The 26,298-nt window shown below is 41.4% G+C and overlaps 1 protein-coding gene and 1 non-coding gene across 2 annotated transcripts in view; one reads left to right on the top strand and one right to left on the bottom strand.

The window, feature by feature from the left end:
• The window catches only part of LOC145399806 (uncharacterized), a 256,576-nt gene that overhangs the window by 105,132 nt on the left and 125,146 nt on the right, over positions 1 to 26,298 (bottom strand). The gene's annotated exons all lie outside the window — the stretch shown is intronic.
• Positions 9,681 to 9,799, top strand: LOC145399947 (5S ribosomal RNA). The gene has a single exon (XR_013897392.1). It is a non-coding gene; the product is annotated as a 5S ribosomal RNA (ribosomal RNA).

The raw sequence follows: 26,298 nt of genomic DNA, 5'->3' as shown, positions 1-26,298 counted from the left end.
AGTGAGCGATCTAAAATCACTATTTTTCGCTCACACACCATTACCAAATGCCAATCTCATTCTGATAATAATACTATAAACATATATGAACACTGCACATACGATAAACACCCACTCTGTGTTCACTGAGGCAGGTAAAAGGCACTGTAATTGCCCGCACTTCACTGCCACATCAGCGGTGTTGTAATCACTTATTTTTCGTTCACACACCATTACCAAATGCCAACCTCATTCTGATAATAATACTATAAGCATATATGAACACTGCACATACGATAAACACCCACCCTGTGTTCACTGAGGCAGGTAAAAGGCACTGTAATTGCCCACACTTCACTGCCACATCAGCGGTGTTGTAATCACTATTTTTCGCTCACACACCATTACCAAATGCCAACCTCATTCTGATAATAATACTATAAACATATATGAACACTGCACATACGATAAACACCCACTCTGTGTTCACTGAGGCAGGTAAAAGGCACTGTAATTGCCTGCACTTCACTGCCACATCAGCGGTGTTGTCACTCACACAGCTGGACAGATACTGATGCGTGTTGGTCAGGGGTGGGGTGGGGGGCCCGGGGGGTGGGAGGAGGGAGGTGGGGGTCGGCTGGAGTGAAAGAACTTAATAGCTACTCTCCCTTGAAACAACTGGAGCACGGAAAAAACGCGGGTATTCAAAATATTCACAAACATTCGAGAATGACACCCGCGGTTTGGTCCAGTTTTTGCAATGTCATTCTGAGATGACACCCGCGGTTAAAGGGTTAATATCAAGATCATGACGACGTTTGCAGAGAGTCCATGGAGCAACGGAGTATGTGAGCGTCAAAATGCAGTCATAGGTGACATTGTTAGGAAGATAATGGCTGATAGCCAGTGTGACTTGGATGTGGCCTTGGCTCGGGCAGTATCGGCAAGACATGCTCTCACCAACTATGCAGGTTTTTCTCCTAACCTACTTGTTTTTGGTCAAAACCCTGGCCTGCCTAATGTGTATGCAAATGATCCTCCAGCCTTGGAACCTACATCACCATCAAAAATTGTGAGGGACAAGTTGAATGATCTTCATTTGGCAAGGCAAGAGTTTATAAAGACTGAATCGGGTGAACGTTTGGCTTGGGCTCTGCAGTACAACATACGTTCGAGTGACTAAAATGACATCCAAAATGGAGATGAGGTCTTCTACAAAAGAAATGACAGCCATGAATGGCATGGTCCTGGAATCGTAATAGGCAGAGATGGAAAACAAATTCTGGTGAGACACGGCGGTGTCTACATGCAAGTGCACGTGTGTCATCTAGCACGTGCTCCAGAACGAAATACTACAGTTAGAGACAGCGTCAGTAGTTATGAGAAGAACAGTGTAGTCCAAGAGAAGCCTAATGACGATTCTTCGCAAGTATTGAATGACTATCCACCGGATGATGAGTCGGAAAATGGTGCAATTCTGGATGATTAGCCTCCCACAGTTTCTCTTCTGGTTAAGGAACCTCCCAAGGTTTCTGCTGGTCAACGTATAAAGGGAATACATTCAGAAACTGGAGAGCTGGTGACTGGAAGGATTGTGAGTCGGGCGGGAAAAGTCACTGGAAAGTACAAACACTGCTACAATTTGAAGAGGGACTCTGATGGCAATACTGATTGGGTGGATCTGCAAAATGATTTCAGCACATGGGAAGTAGTTGATGATGAAGCAGAGATGCTTGTTCTTTTCAACTCTGAGGACGTATTATGCGCCAAAGAAAAAGAAATTACATACTGGCAGAATAATGACGTGTATGAGGAAGTAGATGATGTTGGGCAAGATGCCATAACGGTTCAATGGGTTGTGACGGAAAAAATGAAAAACAAGAAACTGATTGTTAAAGCCCGTTTAGTCGCTAGAGGATTTGAGGAAGACACCGTGGATCTCCGGAAAGACTCTCCTACATGCTCAAAAGAGGCTGTGCGTTTGGCACTTTCTTTTGCCTCCACGAACCAATGGGACTGCCATGCTGTGGACGTGGAAGCTGCTTATCTGCAAGGTAACGACATTAAGCGAGTTGTTCATTTACGTCCACCGCCTGAATATGCAAACGGTAAGCTGTGGAGACTAAAGAAAACAGTTTACGGCCTTTGTGATGGTGCTAGGCATTGGTACCTGCGCATTAAAGATCAGTTGTTGAGTCTCAGAGCTAAAGTGTCATCACTTGATTCAGCACATGTTCTCTTGGAGTAATAGGGGCAAGATCGAAGGCATTATATGCATTTATGTCGATGATTTCCTTTGGGCTGGTACATGTGAGTTTGAGCAGCAAGTGATAAACAGTTTGAGCCAAATATTCCTCATCGGCAGTTCGGAATCGAAAGCTTTCAAATACGTTGGTTTAAATGTTGTCTCCAACAGCAATGACAGCATAACGCTTGACCAGTTCCAGTACGCTTCGTCTTTGAAACCAGTCACACTAAGCAGACATCGTACAGCAGTAAAATCAGGAGAGCCGTCTGAGTCTGAGAAAACTGAGCGTTAACTGGGCAGCTCAATTGGATTGCCACACACACTCAACCAGATATTGCCTTTGATGTGTGTGAGTTGAGTATGACTAACAACCGAGCTACCATAACAGATTTGCTTAGGCTCAACAAGGTGATTGCAAGGGTGAAGACTGATAACATGAAGCTATACATTTCAAGAATGGGGCCACTCGATGAATGTTATATAGAGTGCTTTTCAGATGCCTCTTTTGCCAACTTTGTAGGCAATGGGTCTCAGGGAGGCTTTGTGATCTTCCTACAAGATGCTAGTGGGGCGAGATGTCCCATATTCTGGCAGACTAGAAAGATCAGGCGGGTCGTCAAATCTACTTTATCTGCTGAAACGTTGGCGCTGCTTGAGTGTGCTGAAACTGCTGTTTATCTCGCCAACATATTGAGTGAGGTTTCTGGATGTGGAGATTTCAAGATCAAGTGTTTCGTGGATAACAAGAGTCTGGTGGAAGCCCTTTACTCCTGTAGGAGTGTAGAAGGCAGAAGATTGCGCATTGATATTGCTGTATTACAAGACGTGTTGGAGCAAGGGGAGATTGATGAAGTGTTTTGGGTGGATACATCACAACAACTGGCTGACTGTCTCACCAAGAAAGATGCCTCGACTGAGCAGCTGCATGCAGCAGTCAGCCAGGACTAGAAGGATTATAATACTTCAAGGGACACCACATATCTGTATGTGGTTACAGACTGGGTCTTAATGGTGCTTAAACAAAAGTCTATGTACAGGACGCCAATAATCCATTCAGTTTTGTCCTTGAGATCTTTCATCAAATTAAGAAGAGAGGACGAGAGTGTTAGTGCATATTGCTGTTAGTGTGTGTGTGTGTGTGCGCACACACTTGTTAAGGTCCGAGTGGTGACGTCATCGGAAGGGTCTTATGGTACGCAGGCGGAGCCCGTGCACTGGGAAGTGTGAGGCCGGTGAGTTCAGTTGTTTCGCATCCTAATACTTTAAACTCGTTTAAGTTTTTAGACTGGACGATCTCTTTGTCCAGGCAATTCCATAAGTCTATACTTCTGTATGGAAAGCTATATTTCTTGATATCCTTCAAGCAGCTTGACTTTTTCAATTTCATTCCGTGTCCTCTTGTTACGCTCATATCCCATAAAAACAGATCTTCTTTATCAATTTTATCTACTCCCACCATGGTCCTGAACCAGGCTTGGGTCCGAGTACATGGACTCATACTCGTACTCGTACTTAAGTACACAATATAATGTACTTGTACTTGTACTCGGGTTTAAAATTTCCATAGTACTTGCACTTGTACTCGGACTCAAATTACTCGACAATTTTACGAGTACTTTTGAGTACAACCATGATATATAAAAGTGGTGAGGGTAACAATGGTGTGTCCTTGGAGAGGCCAAGTGGCCTGGGTTGGTGAGTTACTGAGGTCATGTAGTATACAGCCACGCCCACTAACTCCGGATAAGCTACTTTTAATATGTTAGCACCTTGCTTACTAATTGCAAGGAGTGAAAAACAGCTGCCTGGACAGCATGCTGTGTCACTGAGAGGCAGAGTGACCCAAGCCTATCAAGGGAGATTCGCCCCAAACTCCTCGTGAATAAAGTCGAACATTCTGTTCAACTCCGGAATCATTTTGACCTTTATGGTCGCTGTTACCCTGATGGAAGGGAAGGGAGGGGAAGGCGATAATCAAAACCAGGCCAAGTCGGGACGCAGGGATGGAAATTGTTCGAAAATTATCTTATTACATGTACTAACATATTAGAGAAAGAACAGAAAAATTATTTGGAGAAGAACAAGGAGGCTTTAGGAAGGGAAGAGGTTGTGTAGATCAGATATTCATTCTTAGATCTTTAGTGGAAAAGTTTCTAGAGAAGGGAAAGAAGTTGTATGCAGCTTTCATGGATTTGGAGAAAGCATATGACAGGGTGGATAGACAAGGATTGTGGAAAGTGTTAAGAATATATGGAGTAGATGGGAAGTTGTTGAATGCTGTGAAGAGTATGTACAATGGTGCGAAGGCTGCAGTGCATGTGGATGGTGAACTAAGTGAATTTTTCTCTTTGAAAGTTGGGTTGAAACAGGGATGTGTCATGTCTACATGGTTGTTCAATCTGTACATGGATGGGGTAATGAAAGAGGTACAAGGTAAGGTAGTGGATGTTGGAGTGGCCCTGATGAGAGAGGATAGTGTTTGGAAACTCCCTGTACTGTTGTTTGCAGATGATACGGTGTTGTTGAGTGAAGACGAAAGGGAGCTGCAAGGCTTGGTGGATGAGTTTGGGAGAGTGTGTAAGAAACGGAATCTAAAGGTGAATGTAGGGAAGAGTAAAGTGATAGTCTTTGAGAGAGGTGAAGTTAGTGAATGTACAGCGAGGTTGGATGGAGAGGAATTGGAAAATGTGAGTACGTTTAAGTACTTGGGTAGTGTGATGAGTAAGAATGAAGGTTTGGAGGGTGAAGTGCTTGAAAGGGTACAGCAGGGAAGAAAGGTTGCTGGTTCTTTGAAAGCAGTGATAAGAAACAGGGAAGTGAGCATGGAAGTGAAAAAGTTACTACATGACAGTATTGTGATACCAACTCTAACGTACGGAAGTGAAGCTTGGACGTTGTTGGAAGGACATAAGTCAAGAGTGAGAGCAGTGGAAATGAGTTATTTAAGAGGAGCCTGTGGAGTCACATGGAGAGACAGGCTGACGAATGAGGATAGAAAGGAGCATTGTGGTGTGGATGTGGATGTGATGGGAAGCGTTATGAGGTACACACTGAGGTGGTTTGGCCATGTGGAGAGGATGGAGGGTGAAAGACTGATGAAGAGAGTGTATGTGAGTGAGGTGGAGGGGGGAAGAGGGAGGGGGAGGCCGAGGATGAGATGGAGGGATGGGGTGGAGAGGTATATGAGAGAGGGGGGTGTGAGTTGGGAGCAGGGCAGTGACATGGCGGGGGACAGGGCGACTTGGAGGCGATTTGTTTGTGGCCACCCCAAACGGGATTGAGGCGTCTGGCAATAGATAGATAGATAGATGTACTATAATTCCAGTGCTGTGCGCGATGTACTGTAATGACATCTGAAAGTACTATAATTTTATGTTTAGGTGGTGGCATGGGCTTGCGTCCGAGCCCTAGAACAAGTCATTACGAGATTAGGATTATGACATGACAGGGTGGTGAGAAGTATGGTGGGGGTAGGGGAGAGAGACTGGTCACTCTCTAGGTCTCCACAGTACTACTACTTTGGGAGTTATTATGATGACATATAGTATGATACTATAATATATATATACATATATATATATATATATATATATATATATATACCTACATACACACAATAAACTGCTGAAAGCAATTGAGGTTAAATCAGTAAAATGTACTCGTACTTGGATTCGAGTACAGTACAAATGTACTCGTACTTGGACTCGAGTTCAGCTATAAAACGGAATACTTGTACTTGTACTTGGATTCGTGATACCATAATGTAATCGTACTTGAACTCGAGTACAGAAAAATGTACTCGAACCCAAGCCTGTCCTGAACACTGCAATCATGTCTCCCCTCTTTCTTCTTTCCTCTAAGGAATACAAATCCAGCTTTTCCAGCCTCTCTTTGTATGACAGATCTGCCAGACTGGGGACCATCTTGGGTGCTGTTCTTTGTATTCTCTCAATCTTGTTTATATCTTTCTTTTTGTGTGGGGACCACACTACCGCCGCATATTCTAACCTGGGGCGGATCACGGCCACTATCAATTTTTTCATCATCTCCTCATCCATATAATGAAATGCTACTCTTACGTTAGTCAAGAGTTTATACGTCTCTCTATCTTGTTAATGTCTTTTTCAGGTGACAAACTATCTTGGACCAGCACTCCCAGATCTTTCTCTTCTCTCATTTTTGTGATTAATTCATTACCCAACAAATAATTCAGTGAAGGCCTCCTGGTACTTTTATCCATTTCCAATATTTTACATTTCTTTACATAAAATTTCATTTCCCACAACCGGCTCCAATCATGTATCCTATCCAGATCTTCCTGCAGTATTTTACTATCCTCCTCAACCTCTACCTTCCTCAAGATCTTTACATCATTAGCAAACAGACTTGCATAACTGTTCACTCCATCTACCATATCATTTACGTAAATCAGGAACATTACTGGCGCCAACACCGAGCCTTGAGGGACTCCACATGTTACTTCCCTCCATCCAGACATCCTATCCTTTATTACTGTCCTCATTTGTCTGTCTCTCAAAAAGTCTCTCATCCATTCCAGGAGTTTCCCCTTCAATCCTCCTACATATTCTAGTTTCCACAATAGTCTCTTATGAGGTACCTTGTCAAAGGCCTTCTCTAAGTCTAAGTACACACAATCCACCCAACCATCTCTCTCCTGTACCTTGTCAATCGCTCGAGTAAAAGCTCAACAAGTTGGAAACACATGACCTTCCACTTCTGAATCCAAACTGACAATCAGCCAAAATATTCATCTCCTCTAGATATTTTATCCATCTGTCTTTCAGGATTCTTTTACACAATTTTGTGACCATGCTGGTTAGAGACACTTTTCTATAATTCAGGGGTTCTTCCCTGTTTCCTCCCTTATAAATTGGTACCACATTTGCCCTCTTCCATTCTTGTGGCACTTTCCCCTCTTCCAGAGAACACACGATTAAACTGTGAATTTTATCCGCCAGTTGTACTCTGCATTCCTTCAGTACCCAATTAGAAATTCCATCAGGTCCTGGGGCTTTCCTTACATCTTGAGTTTCCAGTAATTTATACACTTCCTGTACCTCCACTTTTATATCTTTTATCACCGGTACACTTCTAATCACTCTCTCCCTTTCCAAAAATTCTTTTTCATTAGTGAAAACCGATTGGAAACATTTGTTCATTATTTCAGCTTGCATTGCTGCATCTTTATAGACCTCTCCTTCTACTTTCAGTTTGGTGACTCCTTCCTTTTGTTTCAGTTTGCCATTAACAAATCTATAAAACAGTTTGGGTTCATCCTATTATACCTTTTTCAAAATTCCTTTCTTCTTTTCTATGTATTCTTGTGTATTCATTTCTTGTTCTTTTATATTCTTCCTTTGTTCTGTTGTTACCTCTCTTTCTCCAGTCGTTCCACGCCTTATCTCTCTCTTCTTTTGCTATCATACAACTTCTATTAAACCACTCTTCTTTCCTGTTTTCTTTCCCTCTTACTCTTGGTACAAATTTTTCCACCCTCAAATTATAGAGGTCTAGAAAGATATCCCACTTCCTCTGTATCTCTCTTGTTTCTCTGAACTTTCTCCAATCTGCATTTTCAAAAAATGTTCTCAATCCTGTAAAATTTGCTTTCCCAAAGTTGTATCTTCCCTGTCTATGAAGCTCGTCTCTTGGCTCGACGTTCCCTATTATCATCTGGAACTCAATGACCACATGATCACTTTTTCCTATATAACAGAAATATTTCAATGATTCTATTACATCGGGTTCTTTGGTAAACAGTAAATCTAACCTTGCTGGTGTGTCCTCATCTCGGAGCCATGTCTCTTCTTTGACCCACTGCGGAACCGTGTCTCTTCTTTGACCCATCACATTATTCATTATTATATTTAATAATATAGTGCCCCACAAATCCTCGCTGCCTCCTGAGTCCCATTCCTCCCAGTTCACCTCTTTACAGTTTAAGTCTATCTATCTATTGCCAGACGCCTCAATCCCGTTCAGGGTGGCCACAAACAAATCGCCTCCAAGTCGCCCTGTCCCCCGCCATTTCACTGCCCCGCTCCCATCTCACCCCTCCTTCTCTCATATACCTCTCCACCCCAACCCTCCATCTCATCCTCGGCCTCCCCCTCCCTCTTCCCCCCTCCACCTCACTCACATACACTCTCTTCGTCAGTCTTTCACTCTCCATCCTCTCCACAGGGCCAAACCACCTCAGTGTATTCCTCCTAACGCTTCCTATCACATCCACATCCACACCACAACGCTCCTTTATATTCTCACATGTCAGCCTGTCTCTCCATGTAACTGCACAGGCTCCTCTTAAATAACTCATTTCCACTGCTCTCACTCTTGACTTGTGTCCTTCCAGCAACGTCCAAGCTTCACTTCCATACGTTAGAGTTGGTATCACAATACTGTCATGTAGTAACTTTTTCACTTTCAGTTAAAGTCACCCACCAAAATTATATTGTTGCTTTTTTTAATTATTTTTTGTAAATAACTAGCCATATCTGACAACATCTCCTGGTATTCGTCATCATTCCATGCTTTTGTCTTGGGGGAACATACACTACAGCCGTGTTTCTCTTGCCATTCTCTCCAGAATCTAATTTCATGTATATCACTTCAGCCCTGCCTTCTCCCATTTCCACGGTATCTACATTTATGTTGTACTTCACTGCTATCATCACTCCTCCTCCCATTTTTTCTTTTCTGTCTCTTCTCCACAGTTTGTATTTACCATCTCCCAAATGAACATCAATATCTTCTCTTAATTTAGTCTCTACAAATCACATGACATCAGGTTCATGTTCTCTCAAAAAATCGTTAATTTCATGCCTTGCCGATATTAAACCATGAACATTAGTATATACAGTAAACCCTCATTATACGATGGGGTTCCGTTCCTGAAAACCCCATCATAAAGCAATCCATCGTATAGCAATCCCATTATAACATGGAGTCAATGGGGATACGTTCCCAGACGTGCCTAAACTCTCACATACACAAACCTTAGCACTCACATACATGAAATATCCTTATGTTTAAACATTTAAAGTAACACATTATTAGTGAATAAAGAGCAAAAAGCATGAAAACTACAGTATACAGTAGATCTTACCTTTACTGAAGCAAGCAACGGTTGTTTATGTGGTTCCTAGACAATTCGCCATGAAGTCGACAATTCGTCGTCATAATATGGACGTTCCCCGTCAGGACAATTCCCCATCATTCTATAAATATACTTATTACTGATTAACTGATACTTTAATAACTAATTCTCAGGGGGATCTATCAAAGTCTGTTTTCATTCAATAGCATTGGCTTTGGATATCATGTGTAAGTTGCACTTTTATACAATTTTTAACTTGTTTCTACCTTGCTGTAGTTGACTTTGAATTATGTTCTAGCATCACCCACAGCTGTTTTCATTAATTTCTATTGGTACTACAACGGCCATGCCACGTTGAGTACACCGCTTCCCGTCCGATCAGCAAAGTTAAGCAACATTGGGTCTGGTTAGTACTTGGATGGGTGACCGCCTGGGAACACCAGATGCTGTTGGCATAATGTTCTCCCTACGTGTCAAGTGGGGTTGGTGGAGGATTAGTGCCCCTCCCTGTAAAACAATTAACTCTAAGCCCTTGGCCACCCTGTTTGGGATACATGGCGTCTGGCAATGAATGAATGAATGAAAAACTACAACATCCTGGGTATATTTTAAAATGACTTTGAAGAGATACAAGTACAGTACTAAAAAACTAGTGTACTTCCTAAATAAATTGATATGAAAATAAACGACAGGGAATCATCCTGACGACGAAAAGTCCTGATGGCGAATTGTCTTGTTATTGTTGTGATGGTGAATTGACTTGATGGCGAAATATCCCGAAACATTTATATAGACTTAACATGAAGAATATTTGTATAATTCCAAAGTATGTCGATCATTCACTTAAGGTAATTAGGCATTTATATAAATGCCACTGTCTCATATGTAGCCTTATGCTAAGATGAAGGATCGATCATAAATCAGCTGATTCACGTTTCAATATATTATTATTTTTCATTTAATGCCCATGATTTGATGCCATATTTTACATTTACTATATAAACAATAAACCACCATCACTTTTATAACTTACATAATTAAAAAACTAGTGTACTTCCTAAATAAACTGATACGTAAATAAATGATGGGGAATCGTCCTGACGGCGACTTGTCCCGACTCGGCCTCACAGTCACAGGGACTCACAGCCCTCACTCATCAATGTCAGAACTGCCTGGCTGGGCAGGGCTGGCTGGCTGGGCAGGGCTAGCTAATGAGGCTGGACCGGTGGACAAGTGTGTGTGGTCTAATGCCGACAGTGTGAGGACGTTTTTGTTGCGTTTGCACATTCGCTGTTCACTGAGCCGCGGATGATCCATCGTTGATGCAAATCGTTCCCATTGTATAGTGGGCATAGGGTACTAAAATTTTGACGTTGTATGAGCGAAATATCGTACAAAGAGGCATCGTATAATAAGGGTTTACTGTACCACCTTCAAATTATTTTTGATGTTTATACCCTCTTCTCTCCTTCCCTCAATTTCTGATCTTTCATAGCCATCCCCATTAGTTTCCTTCACTTCTATTTCCAGCAAGGTTAGATTTACTGTTCACCAAAGAACCCGATGTAATAGAATCATTGAAATATCTCTGTCCTTTAGGAAAAAGTGATCATGTGGTCATTGAGTTCCAGATGTTGATAGGGAACGTCGAGCCAAGAGACGAGCTTCATAGACTGGGAAGATACAACTTTGGGAAAGCAAATTTTACAGGATTGAGAACATTTTTTGAAAATGCGGATTGGAGAAAATTCAGAGAAACAAGAGAGATACAGAGGAAGTGGGATATCTTTCTAGACCTCTATAATTTGGGAGTGGAAAAATTTGTACCAAGAGTAAGAGGGAAAGAAAACAGGAAAAAGGAGTGGTTTAATAGAAGGTGTATGATAGCAAAAAAAAGAGAGATAAGGCGTGGAACAAATGGAGAAAGAGAGGTAACAACAGAACAAAGGAAGAATATAAAAGAACAAGAAATGAATACACAAGAATACATAGAGAAGAAGAAAGGAATTTTGAAAAAGGTATAATAGACAAATGCAAGGATGAACCCAAACTGTTTTATAGATTTGATAATGGCAAACTGAAACAAAAGGAAGGAATCACCAAACTGAAAGTAGAAGGAGAGGTCTTTAAGGATGTGGCAATGCAAGCAGAAATAATGAACAAACGTTTCCAGTCAGTTTTCACTAAAGAAAAGGAGCTTGTGGAAGGGGAGGGAGTGATTAGAAATGTTCTGGTGATAAAAGGTATAAAAGTGGAGGTACAGGAAGTGTATAAATTACTGGAAACTCAAGATGTAAGGAAAGCCCCAGGACCTGATGGAATTTCTAATTGGGTACTGAAGGAATGCAGAGTACAACTGGCGGATAAAATTCACAGTTTAATCGTATGCTCACTGGAAGAGGGGAAAGTGCCACAAGAATGGAAGAGGGCAAATGTGGTACCAATTTACAAAGGAGGAAACGGGGAAGAACCCCTGAATTATAGAAAAGTGTCTCTAACCAGCATGGTTGCAAAATTGTGTGAGAGAATCCTGAAAGACAGATGGATAAAATATCTGCAAGAGATGAATATTTTGGCTGATTGTCAGTTTGGATTCAGAAGTGGAAGGTCATGTGTTTCCAACTTGTTAAGCTTTTACTCAAGAGCGATTGACATGGTACAGGAGAGAGATGGTTGGGTGGATTGTGTGTACTTAGACTTAGAGAAGGCCTTTGACAAGGTACCTCATAAGAGACTAATGTGGAAACTAGAATATATAGGAGGACTGAAGGGGAAACTTCTGGAATGGATGACAGACTTTTTGAGAGACAGACAAATGAGGACAGTAATAAAGGATAGGATGTCTGGATGGAGAGAAGTAACAAGTGGAGTTCCTCAAGGCTCGGTGTTGGCGCCAGTAATGTTCCTGATTTACGTAAATGATCTGGTAGATGGAGTGAACAATTATGCAAGTCTGTTTGCTGATGATGTAAAGATCTTGAGGAAGGTAGAGGTTGAGGAGGATTGTAAAATACTGAAGGAGGATTTGGATAGGATACACAATTGGAGCCGGACGTGGGAAATGAAATTTAATGTAAAGAAATGTAAAATATTGGAAATGGGTAAAAGTACCACGAGGCCATCACTGAATTATTTGCTGGGTAATGAATTAATCACAAAAAGGAGAGAAGAGAAAGATTTGGAAGTGCTGGTCCAAGATAGTTTGTCACCAGAAAAGCACATTAACAAGGTAGTTAGAGAGACTTATAAACTCTTGACTAACATAAGAGTAGCATTTCATTATATGGATGAGGAGATGATGAAAATATTGATAGTGGCCATGATCCGCCCCAGGTTAGAATATGCAGCGGTAGTGTGGTCCCCACACAAAAAGAAAGATATAAACAAGATTGAGAGAATACAAAGAACAGCAACCAAGATGGTCCCCAGTCTGACAGACCTGTCATACAGAGAGAGGCTGGAAAAACTGGATTTATCTTCCTTAGAGGAAAGGAGAAAGAGGGGAGACATGATTGCAGTGTTCAGGACCATGGTGGGAGTAGATAAAATTGACAAAGAAGATCTGTTTGTATGGGATAAGAGAGCAACAAGAGGACACAGAATGAAATTGAAAAAGTCAAGCTGCTTGAAGGATATCAAGAAATATAGCTTTCCTTACAGAAGTATAGACTTATGGAATAGCCTGGACAAAGAGATCGTCCAGTCTAAAAACTTAAACGAGTTTAAAGCTGAATTTGACTTATTGAGAAACAGCGACGGAAACCCACGAGCATAGTACATTCCGTGTATATCACAATTAGGTATATTAGGTAAATACTTAAATATTTGGAACGACTTAGACAAAGAGGTGGTGCATGAGAAAAACATTCATGTGTGTAAAGGCAGACTTGATAAATGTGGATATGGAGACAGGACAACACGAACATTGCTCAATTCCTGTATACTACAAATAGGTAAATACAAATAGGTAAATACATACCACTTCCTTACTTTCATACCCATCACTCTCCAAAAAAAAGTATTACATTCTTCCTCCGTCCTCTTATCATTTTTTTCCTTTACTTGTTCCTTCAATGATTTTAAAACTTCTCTTTCTTCTTCATTCAAGTCTTTTCTTATTATAATATTTTCCATCCCTGCCTCTTTGCTTAGTTTCCAGGTCACTTTAGGTATATCATTCACTACACTTTCTGATGACAACTTGACTCTCATTGGTCTTGTTTCCCCTTTCTTATAAGGCCCTATCCTCCGTACGTCCTCAGTTTCTTTTACCCACTTGTCTCCTTCGGGATCAATCTTACCTAATACTCCTCTCACCAGGTTCATGTCTCTCTTGAGTCTCACGGATCTAATCTTTTTTTCCTCCTCTCTGTTTCCAAATATTACCACACATCTGTTAATTTCTACAGTTTCTCTCGCTATTTTCTCTTTTTTCTTCAGTATTTTCAATACATTTTCTTCCATTTTTTCTTGTTCATTTCCCTTTCTTCCTGGATGATCTCTCTTAACCTGACCACTTCTTTCTATTCTTGTTTTATTTACTTATTTATTATTATTTTTATGTGTGTGTGTGTGTGTGTGTGTGTGTGTGTATTTTTTTATTAACGTACTCTCATCTTAAATATCGGGACCAACTGCCTAGCCCCGGGCTCCTACGCTCCTCATGGGGCAATGTAGGATTGGATGCTGGATGGATGGATGGAATAAAATTTTTATGATTTTCTTCAAAATTTTTGAATGTTTGCACATGTAATGAATAATGTGACATATTTTTAGGTTACATCATTCTTATTCATTCAGCATACTTTTAACAATAAAATACATGTATTATCAGTTTTAATACCATAGTTAAAAAATATATATCATGGAAATAAAATGCCATGAAAAATCTGGAAGAATCTATGTTCAGAACATAAACAAGATTGACATATTCAAAAAAACCCTGAATGACTTACAAATCAAGTAAACATAAACATAAAGAAGACCGACATACTGTATTTATAATCAGAAAACCCCTGAATGACTTTAACATCAGATAAATCATTGCAGGTGTCATTATCAACATCAGAAGTGGGAGGACCTTCTACGATTCTCCTCCACTAACTGTAGGACATAAACAAGACTGACATCTTCAGACAACCCCTGAATGACTTACAATTCAGGTAAACATAAACAAGATCGACATACTGTTTTTATAATAAAAAAAACCCTGAATGATTTTAACGTGTGGTAATCATAGGGGCATTTGTCTTCTTAGTATAAGAGGAAAAGTGTATGGTAGGATACTTATAGACAGAGTTAGAGAAAGAACAGAGAAATTAGTTGGAGAAGAACAGGGAGGCTTTAGGAAGGGAAGAGGTTGTGTAGATCAGACATTCATTCTTAGATCTTTAGTGGAAAAGTTTCTAGAGAAGGGAAAGAAGTTGTATGCGGCTTTCATGGATTTGGAGAAAGCACATGACAGGGTGGATAGACAAGGATTGTGGAAAGTGTTAAGAATATATGGAGTAGATGGGAAGTTGCTGAATGCTGAGATGAGTATATACGATGGTGCGAAGGCTGCAGTGCGTGTGGATGGTGAACTAAGTGAATTTTTCTCTTTGAAAGTTGGTTTGAAACAGGGATGTGTCATGTCTCCATGGTTGTTCAATCTGTACATGGATGGGGTAATAAAAGAGGTACAAGGTAGGGTAGTGGATGTTGGAGTGGCCCTGGTGAGAGAGGATAGTGTTTGGAAACTCCCTGTACTGTTGTTTGCAGATGATACTGGGTTGTTGAGTGAAGACGAAGGGGAGCTGCAAGGCTTGGTGGATGAGTTTGAGAGAGTGTGTAAGAAACAGAATCTAAAGGTGAATGTAGGGAAGAGTAAAGTGATGGTCTTTGAGAGAGGTGAAGTTAGTGAATGTACAGCGAGGTTGGATGGTGAGGAATTGGAAAATGTGAGTACGTTTAAGTACCTGGGTAGTGTGATGAGTAAGGATGGAGGTTTGGAGGGTGAAGTGCTTGAAAGGGTACAGCAGGGAAGAAAGGTTGCTGGTTCTTTGAAAGCAGTGATAAGAAACAGGGAAGTGAGCATGGAAGTGAAAAAGTTACTACATGACAGTATTGTGATACCAGCTCTAACGTACGGAAGTGAAGCTTGGACATTGTTGGAAGGACACAAGTCAAGAGTGAGAGCAGTGGAAATGAGTTATTTAAGAGGAGCCTGTGGAGTCACGTGGAGAGACAGGCTGACGAATGAGGATATAAAGGAGCGTTGTGGTGTGGATGTGGATGTGATAGGAAGCGTTATGAGGAACACACTGAGGTGGTTTGGCCATGTGGAGAGGATGGAGGGTGAAAAACTGACAAAGAGAGTGTATGTGAGTGAGGTGGAGGGGGGAAGAGGGAGGGGGAGGCTGAGGATGAGATGGAGGGATGGGGTGGAGAGGTATATGAGAGAGGGGGGTGTGAGTTGGGAGCAGGGCAGTGAAATGGCGGGGGACAGGGCGACTTGGAGCGATTTGTTTGTGGCCACCCCAAACGGGATTGAGGCGTCTGGCAATAGATAGATGGATAGATTTTAACATCAGATAAATCACTGCAGGTGTCATTATCAACATCAGAAGTGGGAGGATCTTCTACGATTCTCCTCTACTAGCCACAGAACATCTCAACATTCAGTGACAGTCAATAATATATAGAATCTGGACAAAAGAAAAGAAAGTTACATGGAATGCTAGGTGGGGTACCAGACAACCCCAAGTGAAGTTCGTGCCCTCCAAACTCCTGAACTATAAGTCTTTCTATTCAAATGTTGGGCGCTTATAGACTGGTCAATGACAAACAAAATCAAATCACAGTTCACCAGATCCCTAAAACAATAAGTGGCTGAACGGCATTACTTTAAGAAAAGTATTGAGGTCAATCTGACCCCAGATGGTGAACGAAGGGTTAATAATAATAATAATAATAATCTGGCCATTTGTTTCTCAAAAGCGCCAGTTCTTCCTTTTGGGAATTCACTAGCGCTCGACACACATACATTATTTTTACAATTACAGAGATAGCCTGATTATCCGGGCTATATGGTGTTAAGGGGTGCCTGATTAATCCGAAAGCACGATTAATCCGGCGGAAACACAAGTACTGTACTGTTAGACTGATTTATTTACCGGTAAATGTACACTTAAGTACCAGAAAGACCTTTCCAGTTCAATGTATATTCCTCCAGCTTGTTTCAGTATTTTTCAGACTATATTCAGGTCGGTAAATCACGTTTTCTTACTGAAAGATTTCCTCCCTGTTAGTATCGTCACGTTTTGCTGTACCTACGATTGTTTCCAGCACAATGGACGAAACTCATCGTACTCAAATGTGGACTTCGTTTCCCAACTTCCCAACTGAAGATTAGGTTAGGTTACATTATTAGGTGCAGTTAAGCTAGGTTAGGCCAGGTTTAAACACTTAGATTAGAACAGTGTCTTCTGCCATTACGTTAACGAATCAAAGAGTCGTCACACCAGAACAGATAAAAACAGCGGGGAAAGATTTAACAAGAAATGTTTATTTACCAACCCAGAAATAATCAGAAAAATATAACAGACTATCAGGATGAACTGATTTGGTAAGGTGCTTTTACTGCTTACAGCAAAGCGTATGTTTACCCCCCTCAAATACTCAATGTTCGTGAGTTCAGAAATTTGTGTATTCCCGTGGCAGACCTTGAAACCATTTTTTCAAAGTTATAAAGTCAGTTTCTTTTTCTTACAGATGTGAAAAGACTCGTCTGGTACACCTGGCTTTTTCCCCTCCTCCCTAAACCCATCTTGTGATTTGTTATGATTCGTGAAATAAAATTAGGGGGCATGTTACATTAGAATTTAAACATAAAGTTAGGGTGCATGTTACTTTAGCATTTAAACATATCGGCGAAAACATCTGGGATGAAAGGACCGCCGAGCTGTTTGGGATTGTAGAGTAGGGTCGTAAAAACATACCAGTGACCTTGGTTCCCTTCCCATCATTGTTCGCAGTTTTTATGGCTCTCCCTAACTTAACGTTACTGACACCGGTACAGTAAAGCATTGTTCAAGGCTAACAGCCATAAGGGGTTAATGGAATACATTATTGTTTGTATCAATACTCTCTTTCACACATACACGAACGAACAAAAGAATGTGCAATAAATGTACACTTTTTTTTTTTTTTTTTTTTTTTTGCCTATCGACCATTGGGGCCGGAGCCCCTGGTCATTAAGGCAATATATATATATGTATATATATTGACATATATACACATATATACGAACATATATATATACATACTTACATACATACACACATCCATGCATATGAACATACACACTTTCATGCACACGTACATATATATATAATAATTTTTATTTTATTATTTTTTTGTAGTTTTATTTTTATTATTTTTATTTATTTTTTAATATTTTTAACCTTATATGACTTATAATCAAAAATACCTAATCTAAAGACCCTAAAACTAACCACCTAACAGACAATTCACTAACCTATACTAAATCCTAAGAGACAAATAACTAGACCTACACTAAAAAAAAAAAAAAAAAAAAAAAAAAAAAGCCTCGACCAAGAGATCACCATCGACTGCAGATATGTAATGCCTTTCTACATGACATACCTGCACATTACATACCTGCACTCATCACCTGGTGACTGTCAGTCAAGGCACAACCTAATATAAGGGACATCAATATATGAAAGGGAACCAGACGAGTCAGGAACATTTCCATATATGTCAGCTGTCGGCCCTAATTAGAATAACTTAAGCAAGATAATATAATGTATTTACATAATTTGTACAAAAAGTGAAGAACCTCGCCCAACAGACCACCATCGACTGCAAGTGCCCAATACCTTCCTATATTGCACACTTGCACTCATCAGCTGGTTACTGTCAGGCGAGGAACTTGGCTTAATGTAGGGGACATCTATATTAGAAATAGATCAGTGGGAGAAGGAACTATTTAAAATATGTCAACTGTCAACCCTAATTAATATTACAATATATACATATTTACCGTTGATAAAAACCATAACCACACAGAAATGTACACTTAACTGTAAGGAGCAGAAATAACTGTATGCTCTGTCGGTCCGAAATGTGTTGGGAAGCAACATCGAACAATGAATGTGGAACTGAATGCCACCTTACAAGAACACTTGAGATGAAAGTATTTTTTCTTATTAGTAAACATAATTGTTCCATTTCGTCCCCTATAATTGTGAAACTCTTAAATTTTCGTCAAAGCATACAGCGTAATAACCTTACCAATTCAATTCATATTCTCTAGTTTGTTTTTGTATTTTTCTAGTTTGTTTTCTTATTATCATAACGTTCCTTAAGCCTTACCTACGTTTGTTTCCGGCATATTGGAAGAAACTTACTCATAATTAGGGTGCATGTTACATCAGCATTTAAACATATCGGCGAAAACATCTGAGATGAAGTGGCAGGCCGCCTGACTGTTTGAGATGGTAGAGGAGGGTCGTGGAAACATACCAGTGACCTTCGTTCCCTTCCCATAATTGTTCGCAGTTTTTTATAGCTCTCCCTAACCCAACATCCCTGACACCGGTACAGTAAAGCATTGTTCGAGGCTGACAGCTATGATGGGGTTAATGGAATGCATTATTGTTTGTATTAATTCTCTCTTTCACACATACAGTACACTTAAGAACGAACAAAAGAGTGAACAGTAAATGTAAGAGGAAGAAATAACAATGCTCTGTTGGTCCGAAATGTGTTGGGAGGCGCGATACCTAACGAAAAATGCAGAACTCAATGCTAACTTACGAGAACACATGAGTATTTTTTTTTTTTCTGATTAGCAGACATTCTTGTTTCATTTCGTTCCCTAAAACTAGGAAACCCATTACTTTTCGTCCAAGCATACAGCCTAAAGACCTCACCAATTCACTTCATATTCCTCCAGTTTGTTTTCTGTGTTTTTCTATTTTGAGGGTAGTAAATTACCTTCTCTTGCTGAAAGATTTTCTCTTTTATCACGTTCTTTAAGCCGTACCTACGATTGCTTCGGGCATAATGGATGAAACTCATCGTACACAAAAGTGGATTTAGTTTCCCAATTTCCCAACTGGAGCCCAGGTTAGGTCAGGTTAGGTTAAATTATTAAGTAGTTAAGCAAGGTTAGGCTACGTCAGGAGTAACAGTTGCCTCACCAAACTCCACCCTACCACCCTTGTGATCGAGTTGTGAGCAGGAGGTGTGGGTGGGGGCAGGGTGAGCAAGACTCTCTCTGGTTTATCCATGCCTCTCTCCCTAGAAACTGGATGCCTCCTGTTTAAACCGGAGCTATCGTACGGATAATTCTATGAATTACTATACCACTGAACCATTGGGTCACGGCCCGGATATACCGAAAGCTGGATAATCCGAGCCTGGATAATCGAGCTTCCACTGTACAAGAATTGTGACATTTCTTGTATATAATACAAGCTACATCATATATACATGAAAGTGGCAATAATTAAACCCTATAATCATCCGTCATAGTACCTCTCTCCAGGTCATAGCATTTTGAAAAAAGAAAGGCTTTCAGCTGTCTCTTAAAGGATTCAACAGTAGAGAGTTGTCTTATGGACAATGGCAATCTGTTATATAATCTAGGGGCTCTATATGCAATAGAACGATCAGAGAAAGATGACTGGTGAATGGCTCCTGGCTCATCAAGACGCAAGGAATCATCTTCACTGCGTAACATCACACCCGGGCGTGTCGATGGGAGTTTTAACAATTCAGCAAGATACTTCGGTTCACCAAACTTAAGAACCTTGAATGTAATAAGACACAGTTTAAATTCAATTCTAGCCTTTACTGGTAACCAATGCAACTCAATCAGAAACGGGGTAGTTGAGGTTCTCGGGGGCAGACCAAAGATAAGCAGTGCCGCAATATTCAACAAAGACTGAACTTTTGTTAGTATATTATTTGGAAAACCAACCCACAGTGAATTACAATAATCAACATGAGACAAGACCACTGCATGGACCAATGTTAGGAGGCACCGTCTATTCAGGAATTTTCTCACAGAGTACAGATTTCTGATATGCAAGTTACACCCTCTTACAACCTGATTAATATGTTCTTTGTAATTTAACTTAGCATTAAAATAAACACCCAGATTTCGAACAGAACTGACTGGATGCAGCTGTGACACGCCAATGTTCAAAGCCAGGGCATTGTCAGTGTCATCACCCCTTCTGTTTCCTCTGATGATGATCTCAGTTTTACCATCATTCAGCTTAAGTTTCCTCTTAGCCATCCAGATCTTAATATCAGACATTAGAGATTCAAACTTTGTCTTAGTATTGTTGATATCTGACATCTTAACATAGAGCTGGGTGTCATCAGCATAATAATGATAGGACACATCATGAGCATCAAGTAGAGACGATAAACTACTTGTGTAGATAGTAAATAGAATTGGACCCAAAACTGATCCTTGAGGGACTCCAAATAGAAGAGGAGCAGAATCAGAGCTAGCGTAATCAACAACCACTCTCTGAGATCTGTCCGACAGATACGACTTAAGGAGCAAAAGGGCACTATCGCGAACGCCATAAAAATACAGATCATCCAACAATAGTTTATGATCTACTGTATCAAAAGCTGCAGACAGGAACCAGCAACCTTTCTTCCTTGTAGTACCCTTTCAAGCACTTCACCCTCCAAACTTCCATCCTTACTCATCACACTCCCCAAGTACTTAAATGTACTCACATTTTCCATTCCCTCACCATCCAACCTCACTGTACATTCACTGCCCGCACCTCTCTCAAAGAACATCACTTTCCTTTTCCCTACATTCACCTTTAGATTCTGTTTCTCACACATTCTCCCAAACTCATCCACCAAGCCTTGCAGCTCCCCTTTGTCTTCACTTAACAACACAGTATCATCTGCAAACAACAGTACAGGGAGTTTCCAAACACTACCCTCTCTCACTAGGGTCACTCCAACATCCACTGCCCTACCTTGTATCTCTTTTATTACCCCATCCATGTACAGTTTGAACAACCATGGAGACATGACACATTCCTGTTTCAATCCAACCTTCAAAGAGAAAAATTCACTCAGTTCACCATCCACATGCACTGCAACCTTAGCACCATCATACATACTCTTCACAGCATTCAACAACTTCCCATTTACTCCATATATTCTTAATACTTTCAACAATCCTTGTCTATCCACCCTGTCATATGCTTTCTCCAAATCCATGAAGGCCGCACACAACTTCTTTCCCTTCTCCAGAAACTTTTCCACTAAAGATCTAAGAATGAATATCTGATCCACACAACCTCTTCCCTTCCTAAAGCCTCCTTGTTCTTCTCCAATTAATTCCTCTGTTATTTCCCTAAACACTTTTCCTATTACACTAAGAAGACAAAGGCCCTTATGATTACCACACACTTCTTTTTCCCCTTTTCCTTTGTACAAGGGAATAATTATACCTGACTTCCAATCCTCCAGAACTCTATCTTCCTCCCAGGTCAATCTGTACATCTTCCTCATCCATTCTACTACTATCTCTCCCCCATGCATCAGCATTTCACCACAAACTCCATCAATTCCTGGGGCTTTCCCCAATTTGACTTTCTTCAGTGCTTCCACAACTTCTATCCTACTGATTTCTTCCTGTCTTCTCATCTCCCTCCTTCTCCCAGCCATTCCCCAGCCACTTATACTTGCATTACGTCCATTCTCTATGTTCAGCAATTCCTTAAAGTGTTCTCTCCATCTACTCACTTTTTCTCCCTTCTCCACTGTGGAGTAGACTGTAGCACCAGTCGAGCAGGGCAGTACTCCCGAGGTGGATGGAAAGCTGATGACAGGGAGTGCTGGAGCTCCCGTTTCACCAGCCCTCAGGACTAGTTCCTGACCATCCCCCTTTGCTGAACTTTTTCAGTGTCTCAGTTACACAGAGAGTAGGCCAGCATGCTCTCCAGTACAAATTTCTCTATCTATCTTCACCAAACTACATGCACAGTACACACTACACTTCCTATTCAAAATTTACCAAAATGGCGTCAATTCACCCAGCCTCGGAGTCCCCAGGGGGGGGGACCATAAATGCCCCCGCCATCTGCCCCTCTCCCGGTGACGACTCGAGGTGCCTGGAACCACTGTCTGAATCTCTTCTTCTTCATTTCTGCAACATTCGCGGCCTTTCATCTAACTTTCGCTCTGTTGAGCACCACCTCTCCTCCTCTAAACCTCACCTTCTTTTTCTAACGGAGACTCAGCTGTCTGAGGCAACTGACAGCAAACCCTTTTCTGTATCCTCCTACTTTCTCTATACTCATTTCAAAGCCAAAGGTGGCTGTTGTGTATACATACGCAACGACTTATCTTGCTCTCGTGTTCCTGAACTTGATTCTTCTGAATTCTCCACTCTCTGGCTTCGGCTTTCCTGTCATTCTCTGACTAAATATATCTGTGCTGTTTACTTATCCCCTAATTCTACTGACTATCAAAAATTCTTCGACTATCTTACTTCTACGATGGAACACATTCTGTCCATTTCTCCTTTCTCTGAAATCTCCATTCTTGGAGATTTCAATGTTCACCACCACCTTTGGCTCTCCTCTCCTTTCACGGATCCACCTGGTGAACAAGCCTACATCTTTTCTATCCTTAATGACCTAGAGCAGCTTGTACAGCACCCTACCCGTATCCCTGACCGCCTTGGAGAGAGCTCCAACATACTTGACCTCTTCCTCACAACTAATCCTTCTGCTTACTCTGTTAATCTTTTCTCTCCGTTGGGCTCCTCCGATCACAACCTTATTACCTTAACCTGTCCTATCGCTCCAGTACGTCCTGCGGACCCTCCAGGGAAACGTCATCTCTGGCATTTTGGAGCTGCGGACTGGGAGGCCCTCAGGCAGTACTTCTTTGATTTTCCCTGGAATGATTATTGCTTCCATGGCCGTGAGCCATCTGAGTGTGCCTTGCGCATTACGGAGGTTATTCTCTCGGGCATGGAAGCATACATTCCTTTCTCATATCCTTTGACTAACGCAAGAAAGCCTTGGTTTAATCACGCTTGTTCTAATGCTGTCCGCAACAAGGAGAAGGCCTACAAAAGGTACGGAGCCAACCCACCCCTGAATCACATAATCTTTACATTTCTGCCCGGAATCGTGCTAAGTCTGTTCTTCGCTCTACTAAAAATAATTTCATCCATACTAAATGCTCTCAACTCTCCAACTCGAATTCTTCCCGCTCCTTCTGGCACCTTGCCAAAAATCTTTCTAACAACTTTACCTCATCATCCTTCCCTCCTCTTTTCTACTCTGATGGTTCTGTAGCTATTTCTTCTACTGATAAAGCAGTTCTCTTCGCACAGACTTTCTCCTCCAATTCCACCTTAGACGATTCCGGTGCTGTTCCTCCATCACTTTTCCCCTCTGACTTCCTCATGGCTGACATTAAAATTTCTTCAGTTGATGTATTTTCTGCCATTACTGGCCTCAGTACTAACAAGGCATATGGGCCTGATGGGGTCCCTCCTGTTGTTCTCAAAAACTGTGCTTCTGTGCTTACACCCTGCCTACGCAAACTATTTCGCCTTTGTCTGTCAACTTGTACCTTTCCTTCTTGCTGGAAGTTTGCTCTCATTCAGCCAGTCCCAAAGAAGGGTGACCACTCCCAACCCTCCAACTATCGTCTAATTGCTTTAACGTCCTGTATTTCAAAAGTTTTCGAGTCAATTCTTAATAAAAAAATTTTAAGGCATCTTTCCTATCACAACCTTCTTTCCGATCGTCAGTATGGGTTCCGTCTGGGACGCTCCACTGGCGATCTTCTCACCTACCTTTCAGACTCCTGGTCATCCTCCTTTCGGGACTTTGGCGAAAGCTTTGCCATTGCACTTGACATCTCAAAGGCTTTCGATCGAGTCTGGCATAAATCTTTAATTTCCAAACTGCCCTCCTACGGTTTCTATCCTTCTATCTGTACCTTCATCGCTAGCTTCCTTTCTGGTCGTTCTATAGCTGCTGTCGTAGACGGCCATCGTTCTTCTCCTAGATCTATCAACAGTGGTGTTCCTCAGGGCTCTGTCCTATCACCAACTCTCTTCCTTTTATTCATCAATGATCTTCTAAGCTGTACATCTAACCCTATCCACTCATACGCTGATGACTCCACCCTTCACCTTTCCATTCGGTTCCCGCAACGCCCATCTCAACAGTTACTTCAAGAAACAAGGGATGAGGCTATGGCACACCTAATGTCTGACTTGGCTCATATCTCTGACTGGGGTAAAAATAATATGGTTGTCTTTAATGCTTCTAAGACTCAGTTCTTACACCTATCAACCCGACAAAATCTTCCACAGGTATACCCACTAATGTTTAATAATATTCAGATTAATCCTGCATCATCCTTGAACATGCTTGGGGTTTCATTTACTCGGGACTTATCTTGGACAGATCATATTACATCTCTTGTAAAATCTGCTTCCAAGAGATTGGGTGTGCTAAGCCGACTCCGCTCTTTCTTTACCCCTGCACAATTGTTGACTCTATACAGGGGTTTTATCCGCCCCTGTGTGGAGTACAACTCTCATGTGTGGGGAGGCTCCCCACATACAGCTCTTCTCAATAGGGTGGAGTCAAAGGCTTTTCGTCTCATTAACTCTCCTCCTCTTACTGACTCCCTTCAACCTCTGTCTCTTCGCCGCACTGTTGCATCTTTATCTCTTTTCTATCGCTACTTTAATGGTCACTGCTCCTCTGAACTGTCTGCTTGCATTCCTCCACCTCTACGACGGGCGCGTAGCACCCGTCTGGCAGCAAACTCTCATCCCTTTTCTGTCCAACTCTCTAATGCAAGAGTTAACCGTTACTCCCAGTCTTTCATTCATGCAACAGGTCAGCTCTGGAACTGTCTCCCTCTGTCTGTATTTCCTCCTGCCTATGATCTCCAGTCTTTCAAACGCAGTGTGTCCAGGCATCTCAAAATGATCGGATCTTGAATTTGGCTCTCTATTGTATTTTGTTTTTCTCTTGGAGGGAACTGTTACTGCGGGCTCATGGCCTTTGGTTCCTTCTTCCTCGCATAAAAAAAAAAAAAAAAAAAAAAAATCTACTATTTTTATCTTTCACTCCCCTACTAATTTCACTGCCACCCTGTCTTACTCTCTTCACCTCTTTCCAGAACATTTTCTTGCAGTCCCTCCACTTTACTCTCAAATTCCTTCCAAATTCATCATCCACTCTTTTCTTACTCTCTCTTCCTACATATAACTCTCTCTTCCTACATATAACTCTCTCTTCTGTCTCTCAACTTCTTCCACGTCCCTATTTTTCATCCATTCATTATATGTTTTCTTCTTTTGTGCCACAGCCTGTCTCACCTCTTCATTCCACCATGCTGTTCCTTGCACCCCTTTCTGTCTTCTCTTCACCCCACACACCACCTCACATGCTGAACATATTTCTTCTGTGAATATCTTGCACACACCTTCCACGTCCCCCAACTGCTCCAATTCATATTTACCCAATCGTTCCTCCACTTCTCTATTATATTCTGCCTTTTTCTCATCCTCTTGTAACGTTTCCACTCTCCTTGCAACTACTCCTTCCTCCTGTCCTTCCCTTCTTCTATTTCTCCATCTTACTTGGATCTTGATTCTGGCCACCACCAAGTAGCGGTCAGAAAGTCCACTCCCCCAACCTCTAAAAGCTCTTGCATCCATTACACATCTTTGCATCCTTTCATCCACACACAAATAATCAATCATTGCCTTCCTTTCATTCAGTTCACCACCCACCCTTCTCATCACTTGCCATGTATACCTGTGGAACATTTTGTGCCTGAAGAGGGTATTGGCTATCATCAACCCCCTCCCGGCACAAATGTCCACTAACGCACTGCCATTCTCATCTATCTCAGC

Source organism: Coenobita brevimanus, chromosome 50 (assembly GCF_032717465.1).
Source record: "Coenobita brevimanus isolate Jiangsu-jjx chromosome 50, ASM3271746v2, whole genome shotgun sequence".
Classification (NCBI taxonomy): Eukaryota; Metazoa; Arthropoda; class Malacostraca; order Decapoda; family Coenobitidae; genus Coenobita; species Coenobita brevimanus.
This window is presented reverse-complemented; position numbering and strand designations above follow the sequence as displayed.